Source organism: Nicotiana sylvestris, chromosome 6, assembly GCF_000393655.2.
Source record: "Nicotiana sylvestris chromosome 6, ASM39365v2, whole genome shotgun sequence".
NCBI lineage: Eukaryota > Viridiplantae > Streptophyta > Magnoliopsida > Solanales > Solanaceae > Nicotiana > Nicotiana sylvestris.
Window position 1 is genome coordinate 31,938,852 of NC_091062.1, and position 10,654 is coordinate 31,949,505.

Genomic DNA, 10,654 nt, shown 5'->3' on the forward strand with positions numbered 1-10,654 from the left:
AGTTGTTTAAGCTCATGAGTTTGCCATTGAATCAGCAAGTTTCCAGTTTTCAATTTATGTTTATATTATTCTAATAGGCAGCATATTAGTATCCTCGTGATGTTTTGATTACTTGTTAAAATGATTATGTTAAATGTGTCAAAGGTCGAATCTCAAATAGGCTCTTCATTGTTCTTTTCTTGCTAATGTCAGTTCAGATTGTTCATATGAAGGGTTATTGTTGACTCTGTTTCAATGCTAAACCTATTTAGGTTTCAGAAACTAATGTCCTTTGGTTCTGGTTGCCTAGCAATTCTGTAAATGTTTAGAACTTTCAGAGATTCTAATTGAATAATTAGGAACTTAAGGGGTAGTTTAGGAATTATTTAATAAAGGAGATTGTTTACCTAACTTAGGAAGCTTCTCAATAGTGGTAGGGTACAAATTGCATTACTGAATTAATTAAAAGCACTAAGTTAATGGATAGTTAAGAAATGAAAAGCAGAATTGATAATGGGAATGACACTAATTGAATGCCTATTTAAAGGTTGAAGATCAGAGAACAAAAAAAGGGAGGCAGGACATTCAGACATAGAGGAGAAGAACATTCTGATATTTTGAAAGTATTGAAAAAATACAGATTTTTTAGAAATAAGAATCCGATAAATCAGCTGAAAACTCTCTACTGTACCATTGAGCATAAGTAATTCCTGATTCTTTTAAGCTCTAGAAACAATAATGTTCAGTGATGGGATTTGAGTTGATTTGATACTAGTTTTTGGAAGGTTTTGATTAAATTGTGTTAAAGACTATTGTTCCATTGGATTGTAAATCAATTTTCTGGTTTCATTTGCTGAATTTGGGCTGTGTTGTTGCTGCTGCCGATTTCTGTTGTTTAAAAATTGCTGATCCTTCTTTATTTCTTTGTCCCTTCAATCTCAGGTACCTTCTTAGCTCCTGAATAATGATTGATTGTTGAACATGTAAATCAGGTGGAATACTAATTGGATACAGGCTGCATTTGAACTTAATTTCCCCTGTTTCTCATTCTACTTTAATATTCTGTAATAGATATGTAGTTTTTGATGTTATCTAAGCTATCATTTGCACATTTAATGCTGTGTATGTTCAGTAGTTATATGTATGGGTAATTGGACATGTATGTATGATTCTGTTGTGTATGTTCAATAGTTGTATGTATAGGTAATTGGACATGTACGTATGATTCTTATTTGAGATCAGTATGGTTCGAAGTATTTTGCAAGCATGTTCTGTGTTTACATTTGCTCCTGAATGAGTTTGAAATGTCCAAGGATTATATTGAAAGCTTTAGTATGATTTTCTAGAATTCATGAGAGAACAGATTCTAATGTACTGGTTTGGTGACTATCAGTGTTAGGGGAAATTCAAGTTAGTTTAGTTATGTTGAAAATGATTCACTGGTTATCTACTGTTGCTTGCATGTCAATCGAGCAGATTTGATTGTTTTAAATTCTACAAGTTTTGTCAACGTGAGGTTTAATTAAGGTTTAAATATCAGCATTTCAAGTTAATTTAGGGCCTTGAAAATTTTGAATCATATGTTGTATAGTTTCTCAAGAATTGGATCCTTAATTGTTTTCTATTTCAAAATCTTGGAGTTTTTTGTATGTTGTGACTGGCTATTTAGGTTCATTCTGAACTTTTGCTGCTCAGCCATCACTAGATCACGATACAGACTCGATGTCGAGTCTAATTGGTGTTGGTTCTGAGGCTTTAAAGAATTTGGGTATTCTGCTTGGGCTCAATTTGGGCCCAGAATTTTAAAATTAATAAGAAATGAAAGTGATAGGCCCTGCTGCATGAGTTTTCTTTTATTTGCTTCAAAACAGGGTTCTTCACTGTTAGTTGGGGTTGGTACAATTTCATTTTAAGATTGGCCCAGTTCCCCAATGTTACAAATCAATTGTGTTAGTTTCTTTAAAAGGGATTACCATACCAATTGGGCGAATAATTATGGCCCTTTAATTTGATGGTTGCTAATTAGTAGGAAGAAAATATATTTTTGATTCTTGCTCATATCTAAAGTACTACATATTGATGCAAAAACTCTTGAGCTTTAGTAATCAGGCTAATGATTTCGTGCGCTTAACGATATGGACTTCTCTTGGTCTCAAATCTCAATATGCTGTTAATTCCTCCTAGGCAGTTTCAAAGTGATTTGATCACAAAGAGCTTCTAAATTCAATATCTCATGATGTGCATGTTGGAATGATTATTTGGTTTGTTTTGTGAGCTAATCTGGTAGATATTGAAATAAAGAGAGGTCTATTGGGCTAAACTCTAAGAATGAATAGGTTGAGAAAGAACTTGATAGGCGTAAAACCTTTTAATAACTTTTTCTGTTGCGTGTGGCATGATTACGGGTTCCAGAATTAAGACCAACGTATGCGTTCGTGCAATGTTGAGCTAAACAATCTTAATAAAATACTATCGTGGTTGTGTACATGTTCGTGTGACATAATTACGATTCTAAAAGCAAAATCGGAGTATGCGCAACTCCGGCCCAATTTTCTTAACATTAATAAAGCGTTATTAATTGTGGACACGTTCGCGTGACATGATTTTTGACGCGCCAAACAAATGGGTATACGTGCGCGTAACCCGTTTCAAGATAATTTTCTTGATTAAAAAGCGTTGAAAGGTAAATGCACATAGGTTTTAAAAATCAGTAATTAAACAATTTTAATAATCCAAGTATGATCAAAGCGACCGTGCTAGAACCACAGAACTCGGGAATGCCTAACACCTTCTCCCAGGTTAACAGAATTCCTTACCCGGATTTCTGTATTTGCGGACTGTATTACAGAGTCAACCGTTCCTCGATTCGGGATTTTAAACCGGTGACTTGGGACGCCATAAATCTTCCAAGTGGCGGCTCTGAATTTAATATAAATAAATCCTGTTTCGATTGTCCTTTAATTGGAAAAACTCCCTTGTATTTATACCCGGGGTGTAGTAAAAAGGAGGTGTGACACCCAATCCTCTGAAACACCTCAAAAGGCCCAATGAACCGAGGACTCAATTTACTCTTCTTCCCAAATCTCATAACACTTTTCATGGGTGAAACCTTCAGTAGAACCTTCTCCCCAACCATGTAAGACACATCACGAATCTTCCTGTCAGCATAACTCTTTTGTCTCGACTTCGCTGTACGAAGCCGCTCCTAAATCACTTTCACCTTGTCTAAAGCATCCTGCACCAAGTCTGTACTCAAAAGCCTGGTCTCACCTGGCTCAAACCAACCTACTAGAGATCTATACCATCTCCCATATAAAGCCTCATATGGAGCCATTTGAATACTCGACTTATAATTATTGTTATATGCAAACTCCGATGTCGCGCCCCCTTTTTCCTTCGCGGAGTTCGGGTTTCGACATTCATGGGGGAACAACTCATTTCTTTTTGGGAATTAGATATTTGAAGAGTCACCACCTAATGGATTATGGTGTGTTAGGTCACCAGAGCGATTAACTAGTTTACATTACCAGATATTAGGGTAACGGCTCGAAATAACATTAAAGGAAAGGTGTTAGGCACCCCTCGCAGTCCACAACGGTGGGTCCCGGTCAGACTTAAACTATGTGAATTAGTCATTTTAACAAGTAAACAGCTTTAACACATATTTGCAGATAAAGGTAGTTTCACAGTCTAAATACATATATGACCAAGGAAATTCAGATAATGAAAGTAAGTGAGGTTTGGACAGTTTACACATGTATAGGTAAAGAAAAGGAAGTTTAGAGAATTTAAACATATATGGGAATTGGGAAAGGGAAGTCCTAAGTTGATTAGCCTACAAGATCAATCTGTGCAATGCGCAGTAATCCTCCTCAACTAGAGGGGCTACACATGACATTAGCGCGCAGATCATCATATCCTTTACTACCCATTACCCTCCCCTTAGTGGTTATATAAGCGAGTTTAGTTAACAACCTCTAAGTGTGTTGTTACCCGTCCCTTCCTTGTGGTCCTGGAGGAGTTTAGGACCTCTAAATCTGGGCAGTTCTAGACAACCTAAAGTGTTTTAAAAGGGAAAATCTAGGAGACAAGCAAAGAACATATAGGACAATCAAATAGGGAAAAGCAGTTAAGGCTTATGTTTACCTCCACATGTACATAAGCAAATAAAGAGCACGTCTCAAACAACTAATTTTGAATAAGTTCGGAAATCCTAGGAACATGATATCTAGATGAACATCACAAAACAGAACATGCAACGTTTGTTTTAAGGGAAGTGGCAGAATCCTAACCAGTTTGCCTACTAGTTTTATAGCATGTTAAGCCTGGATAACTTCACACATAAACAGAATTGGTTTCACACTTATTTAACGTCCTAAGGCTTGCCTAAGTGTGTATATCCAGTTATGATTCTGGGAAACAGTTTGAAGTTCTTTTGTCCTATAGGCATGCTTATCTACAGATTATAACAGGTGATATATTAATTGTGTTTAGAGGCATGATACCTATGTGTGTGTCTGTTTTAAACTCTTTCATGGACAGCTATTGATTTAATAGACATGGTTCAAACAAATTCAAACAGAGTTCCTACGAGCATGGTATCTAATGCATAACAATTTTTTTATTAAGATTATTTAATAGCAGGGTACCTATGTGATAGTACTTGCGAAGAACCAGGAATTAAACGTGCAACATGCTGAAACTGTAAGCGTTAAGGCCCTAAAGACAGGATATCTAATGCACAAGTTCAACATGGTTCCAACGAACACATCAATCCTAGAAATATGGATTCTAATGCAGATTCACAGAATATAAAGCCTATAGCATGTTTTCTACCCAATTTTACCCATAGCATCACACAACTACCCTCCCTTTTATTAGTTACCCAAGTATTTGTTTACAAATAATTATTACAGACCGGAATTGCATAAATTACACAAAGGAAATGTAGAGTAATACTATAGGGAGCCTGAAGCAGGCCCAAAAATAAACCTGGGAATACTAAGACTTCAATGTAGTCTCAAATGCTCAGTAAAGACTGATTATGTGCAGTGTGGAAGAGTCAGCCCTAATATGCCAGAGTTCAGAGGGATCTCAAGGATCCCTAGGCAGTACACGTACCATAGGGGCAAAACTTAATAACCTAAGAGTAAGTGAGAGTGCTTGAAAAGACTTAGTGAAAACAATGTGGAGATAACTTCTTAGGAGTAAAAGATCTTATGGAATAGACAAGTTTTAAGAAAAATGCTAGGAATGGAACTAGTTTTAGAAGAACACATTTTGAAAACAGTTCAGAGGAGAGCAAATTCAGTAGACAGTCAATAGATCATAGAAGATTCAGTTCCACATACACTTTAGCAAACATGTTTGCACAGGGGTGAAAAGGGATTGGGAGCACATGGAGATTTCATTGAGGGTACATGAATGGGGTGCAGGGAGATAGGTAGGCAGTAATATACATAGAACACTTATAGCCTTAACAAATTAACCAGGATAGCAGGCAACTAAACATGTAGTAAAGATGTAGAGGATAGAATTAGTCACACAAGCAGGATTAACCATAGGCATAAGTACCAACATGATCACACAGCTGAGCATAAGTCAAATAGATTGTTCAAGGTATTCGTACTCACAAGTATTGGAATGAATATAGATGGAAATAGTCAAGGCATAAAAGATCTTGAACTAGGTCTGGCTCGATTTTGGCCAGATTTGCTTTGCCATGTTAGGAAGCAACTAAATAGGGTCGTAGATGAGTAACCAGTGGTGAAGAGAGACCGATAATGTAAGGGAATCCATAGCTGATTCAATTTTAGGTCGGAATCGGAGGAGATAACAGGTGACGGCATTAGGGTTAGAAAGGGGTGAGAGATGAAAGCATATGAGGGCGGCGGGTCTGGAAGAAATGGGTAGGCTTAGGGATTTTGTTATATTAAAAGAGGTCGGTTGATTTAGAGTCGTTGATCTTCTGAGATCAACGACCAGGGTTAAATGTTAGGTAGGGTGGGTTTAAATTAAATGGGTATTTGGGCCTGGGTTTGGGTTGGATGGGTATGGATAATTGGACTAGGCTAGGTTTGAGATTGGGTATTTTCTAGGGCTAGATTTTAAATACCCAATTAATTTAGTAAAATAATTTATAAATGATAAAAATGTGATTTGTGCATGAAAATGCTTTCAAATACTTACTTAATATTGTAAAAATATGACAAATCATTTTCTATATGGGTAATATAATTGTGCATATATATAGGCTATTGTTGTAAAAATATGCAATTCTAGCCTAAAAATGCAAATGTGATTATAAAAAATGCAATTAAAATATTTAAGCATTATATGGGTATAAATGATGAATTTAGACGATTAAATCTTCATAAAAGTAATACGAGGAATGATTATTGAATATAAAAATATAGAAGTAAATTGTTTTAAGTCCTTTAAAATTATAAAACACTTATGCATGTTTGTAAATGCGTACACAATATTTTAAAAGTATGTATGCATATTTAAATATATATGAAGGAAAAATTGGGTATCAACATCCGCGAGCAGTAGAAACTGATCCCATGAACCCCCAAAATCAATGACACAAGCGCGCAACATGTCCTCCAATATCTGAATAGTGCGCTCGGACTGTCCGCCCGTTTGAGGGTGAAAAGTTATGCTCAACTCAACCTGAGTACCCAACTCTCGTTGCACGGCTCTCCAAAACTACAATGTAAACTGAGTACCTCTATCTGAAATGATAGAAACTAGGACACCATGCAGGCGAACAATCTCTCGGATATAAATCTCAGATAATCGTTCTGAAGAATAGGTAATACACACAGGAATGAAGTGCATGGACTTAGTCAGTCGATCCACAGTCACTCAAATGGCATTGAACTTCCTCAAAGTCTGTGGGAGTCTAACTACGAAGTCCATGGTGATCTTCTCCCACATCCACTTTGGAATATCTATCTGCTGAAGCAAGCCACCATGTCTCTAATGCTCATATTTCACCTGCTGACAATTGAGACACCGAGCTACAAATCCCACTATATCTTTCTTCATTCTCCTCCACCAGTAGTGGTGTCTCAAATCCTGATACATCTTTGTGGTACCCTGATGGATGGAATACCGCGAGCTATGGGCCTCCTCCAGAATCAACTCCTGAAGCCCATCTACATTGGGCACACATATCCGGCCCTGCATCCTCAATACCCCATCATCACCAATAGTCACATCTCTGGCATTGTCGTTTTGAACTCTATCCTTGAGGACAAGCAAATGAGGATCATCATACTGGCCCTCTCTAATGCAATCAAACAAGGAAGACCAAGAAACCACACAAGCTAAGATCCGACTGGGCTCTGAAATATCCAACCTCACAAACTAATTGGCCAAGGCCTGAACATCAACTGCAAGAGGTCTCTCCCCAACCGAAATATATGCCAAACTACACATACTCACCGCCTTCCTACTCAAGGCATCGGCCACTATATTGTCCTTCCTCGGATGGTACAAAATAGTAATATCATAATCCTTTAGTAGCTCCAACCATCTCCGCTGCCTCAAATTGAGATCCCTCTGCTTGAACAAGTGTTGGAGGCTACGATGATCCGTAAACACCTCACAAGACACACCATAGAGATAAGGCCTCTAAATCTTCAACGCGTGAATAATGGTAGCCAACTAGAGATCATGAACAGGGTAGTTCTTCTCATAGGGCTTCAACTAACAAGAAGCATAAGCAATCACTCTACTCTCCTACATCAACACACACCCAATACCAACTCTAGAAGCATCACAATATACCATATATGAACCTGAAGCTGATGGAAAAACTAACACTGGAGCTATGGTCAAGGCAGTCTTAAGCTTCTGGAAGCTCGCCTCACACTCATCCGACCACTTGAAAGGAGCACCCTTTTGAGTCAATTTGGTCAAGGGTGATGCAATAGATGAAAATCCCTAATCGAATCGATGGTAATAACCCCCCAAACCAAGAAAGCTGTGAATCTCTATGGTTGAGGACGGCCTAGGCCAACTCTGAACCGCCTCTATCTTCTTCGGATAAACCTGAATACCCTCACTAGACACCACATGCCCCAAGAAAGCCACTGAACTAAGCCAAAACTCATACTTGGAGAACTTTGCATAAACCTTCTCCTCCCTCAACCGCTGCAATACAACTCTCAAACGCTCAGCGTGCTCCTCCTGACTATGCAAGTACACCAGAATATCATCAATGAATACAATAACAAATGAGCCGAGATAGGGCCGAAACACGTTGTTCATCAAACGCATGAATGATGCTGGGGTATTAGTCAGCCCAAAAGACATCACAAGGAACTCATAATGACCATATCGAGTCCTAGAAGTTGTCTTAAGAATATCCGAGTCCCTGATCTTCAACTGGTGATACCCCGACCTGAGATCAATCGTGGAGAACACCCTCACTCCCTAAAGCTGGTCAAATAAATCATCAATACGAGGCAAAGGGTACTTGTTTTTTATTGTGACTTTGTTCAACTGACTGTAATCAATGCACATCCTCATCGTGCCATCCTTCTTCTTCACAAATAGAATTAGCGCACCCAAGGCGACACACTAGGTCAAACAAACCCCTTATCGAGGAGTTCCTGAAACTGCTCCTTCAACTTCATTGGTGTCATGCGATACGGTGGAATAGAAATGGGCTGAGTGCCCGGCACCAAATCAATACCAAAGTCAATATCCCTATCTGATGGCATGCCCAGCAGGTCTATAGGAAATACATCCGGAAAGTCCCTCACTACCGGGACTGAATTAATGGTAGGAGTCTCTATACTAACATCCGTTACGAAGGCCATATAAGAAAGAAAACCCTTCCCAACCATCTGTTGGGCTTTCAAAAATGAAATCATTATACTGGGAACATAATTTGTCGAACCTCGCCACTTAATCTGTGGCACCCCCGGCATAGCCAACATCATTGTCTTAGCATGATAGTCTAAAATAGCACGACACGGACATAACCAATCCATGCCCAATATCACATCACAATCAATCATACAAAGCAATAGAAGGTCCACTCGGGTCTCCAAACCCCCAATAGTCACCACACACGACCGATATACATGGTCCACAACAATAGTATCGCCCACCGGAGTAGATATACAAATAGATGAAATAAGAGACTCTCGGGGCGTATCCAAATAATGAGCAAAATATGATAACACATATGAAAAAGTGGAACCAGGATCAAATAACACAGAGGCATCTCTATGGTAAACTGAGACAATACATATAATCATAGCATCTGAAGCAATGGCATCTAGGATGATCCCTAACTGACTGTCCTCCACCTTTAACTGACTGGGTGGGTGATGAAGTAACTGGTGCTGAAGTTGATGGCTGACTCCTCTATTGAGGCATACCCCCATGACAACGAGGACACTGACTCCACATATGACCCAACTCTCCACACTTATAACAACCCCTTGGTGCTGGAGACGAGGACTGAAGGGAACCCCTAGCACCGGGATGACTGTTAAAAGAACATAGCATGGAAGAGTCCTGAACTGATGGAGCATGGAACGAACTTTGGGCTAGAAGGGAACTAAGTGATGAATGGCCCCGATTAGAACTGTGAGAACCATGGCCCAATGGTGCCCCACGATGAACTGGGCGAGCTTACTGAGCATGCCTAAATGAACAGCCTCTGTCGTGCTAAAACTGACCCTCATGAGAGCACCACTGAATCCACCCAAACCACGAGGCCTCTTGGCCTCCCTCTCAACCCTCTCTTGACCATGAACCATCTCAATCTGTCGAGCTATGTTAGCAACCTCATCAAAAGTGGCACCAGATACTCTCTTTCTGGTCATAAGCAACCGAAGCTGAGGCCATCAATAAACCTCCTGATCTTATCTCGGTCTGTGGGAACCAAAAAGACCATATGACGAGCCAACTCAGAAAACCGCATCTCATATTATGTAACAGAACTATCACTCTGACGAAGCTGCTCGAATTGCCTGGGCAGCTCCTCTCGGCGAGACTCAGGTACAAACTTCTCCAGAAAGAGAACGGAGAACTGCTACCAAGAAAGGGGCACTGTGCCAACCGGCCTACGCCTCTCGTAAGCCTCCCACCAATTAAGTGAAACCCTAGAGAACTGGAAAGTATTGAATGATACCCCACTATTCTCCAGAATACCTGCGGTCCGAAGCATCCTCTAACACTTATCCAAGAAACCTTGTGCATCCTCGCCCTCAATACCAGTAAATGACGGAGGTTGGAGTCTCCCAAACCTCTCCAATATGCGCTGCTCATCCTCTGGCATACCACGAGCTATATAGTCTTGAGCAGCTGCAACCGGCTGGGCTAGAGGTGCCCCCAGTGTCTGATGTCCCTGCACAACCTGCTCAGGTGTGCGAACGGTGGGAGTCCAAGTGCCTCCCCTGGCCTGAGACGTAATTGTGGCTGTAGTAACGAAGACCAGCTGAGCCAGGCCAGTTCACACTGATAGAATCTGGGCTAGGGCCTCCTGAAGGCCTGGGATAACAATAGGCACGGCCGGTGCCTGAGCTGGTCTTGCTGGAGCGTCCGCAACTGGCACCTGATCATGAACTGGGGCGACTAGTGGATCTGCAGGTGTTGCCCTAGCTGATATACGGGCTACACCCCTTCCCCTACCACGGCCTCGACCCGC